We start from the raw sequence: 2,258 nt of genomic DNA, 5'->3' as shown, positions 1-2,258 counted from the left end.
CAAAAATGACAAAAATGACAAAAATGACAAAAATGACAAAAATGACAAAAATGACAAAATGACAAAAATGACAAAAATGACAAAAATGACAAAAATGACAAAAATGACAAAAATGACAAAAATGACAAAATGACAAAAATGACAAAAATGACAAAAATGACAAAAATGACAAAAATGACAAAAATGACAAAAATGACAAAAATGACAAAAATGACAAAAATGACAAAAATGACAAAAATGACAAAAATGACAAAAATGACAAAAATGACAAAAATGACAAAAATGACAAAAATGACAAAAATGACAAAAATGACAAAAATGACAAAAATGACAAAAATGACAAAAATGACAAAAATGACAAAAATGACAAAAATGACAAAAATGACAAAAATGACAAAAATGACAAAAATGACAAAAATGACAAAAATGACAAAAATGACAAAAATGACAAAAATGACAAAAATGACAAAAATGACAAAAATGACAAAATGACAAAAATGACAAAATGACAAAAATGACAAAAATGACAAAAATGACAAAAAATGACAAAAATGACAAAAATGACAAAAATGACAAAAATGACAAAAATGACAAAAATGACAAAAATGACAAAAATGACAAAAATGACAAAAATGACAAAAATGACAAAAATGACAAAAATGACAAAAATGACAAAAATGACAAAAATGACAAAAATGACAAAAATGACAAAAATGACAAAAATGACAAAAATGACAAAAATGACAAAAATGACAAAAATGACAAAAATGACAAAAATGACAAAAATGACAAAAATGACAAAAATGACAAAAATGACAAAAATGACAAAAATGACAAAAATGACAAAAATGACAAAAATGACAAAAATGACAAAAATGACAAAAATGACAAAAATGACAAAAATGACAAAATGACAAAATGACAAAAATGACAAAAATGACAAAAATGACAAAAATGACAAAAATGACAAAAATGACAAAAATGACAAAATGACAAAAATGACAAAAATGACAAAAATGACAAAAATGACAAAAATGACAAAAATGACAAAAATGACAAAAATGACAAAAATGACAAAAATGACAAAAATGACAAAAATGACAAAAATGACAAAAATGACAAAAATGACAAAATGACAAAAATGACAAAAATGACAAAAATGACAAAAATGACAAAAATGACAAAAATGACAAAATGACAAAAATGACAAAAATGACAAAAATGACAAAAATGACAAAAATGACAAAAATGACAAAAATGACAAAAATGACAAAAATGACAAAAATGACAAAAATGACAAAAATGACAAAAATGACAAAAATGACAAAAATGACAAAAATGACAAAAATGACAAAAATGACAAAAATGACAAAAATGACAAAAATGACAAAAATGACAAAAATGACAAAAATGACAAAAATGACAAAAATGACAAAAATGACAAAAATGACAAAAATGACAAAAATGACAAAAATGACAAAAATGACAAAAATGACAAAAATGACAAAAATGACAAAAATGACAAAAATGACAAAAATGACAAAAATGACAAAAATGACAAAATGACAAAATGACAAAAATGACAAAAATGACAAAAATGACAAAAATGACAAAAATGACAAAAATGACAAAAATGACAAAAATGACAAAAATGACAAAAATGACAAAAATGACAAAAATGACAAAAATGACAAAAATGACAAAAATGACAAAAATGACAAAATGACAAAAATGACAAAAATGACAAAAATGACAAAAATGACAAAAATGACAAAAATGACAAAAATGACAAAAATGACAAAAATGACAAAAATGACAAAAATGACAAAAATGACAAAAATGACAAAAATGACAAAAATGACAAAAATGACAAAAATGACAAAAATGACAAAAATGACAAAAATGACAAAAATGACAAAAATGACAAAAATGACAAAAATGACAAAAATGACAAAAATGACAAAAATGACAAAAATGACAAAAATGACAAAAATGACAAAAATGACAAAAATGACAAAAATGACAAAAAATGACAAAAATGACAAAAATGACAAAAATGACAAAAATGACAAAAATGACAAAAATGACAAAAAATGACAAAAATGACAAAAATGACAAAAATGACAAAAATGACAAAAATGACAAAAATGACAAAAATGACAAAAATGACAAAAATGACAAAAATGACAAAAATGACAAAAATGACAAAAATGACAAAAAATGACAAAAATGACAAAAATGACAAAAATGACAAACAA

This window comes from Uranotaenia lowii, chromosome 2, assembly GCF_029784155.1.
Source record: "Uranotaenia lowii strain MFRU-FL chromosome 2, ASM2978415v1, whole genome shotgun sequence".
In the NCBI taxonomy this organism is placed as follows: domain Eukaryota; kingdom Metazoa; phylum Arthropoda; class Insecta; order Diptera; family Culicidae; genus Uranotaenia; species Uranotaenia lowii.
Note: the sequence above shows the minus strand (reverse complement) of the source record.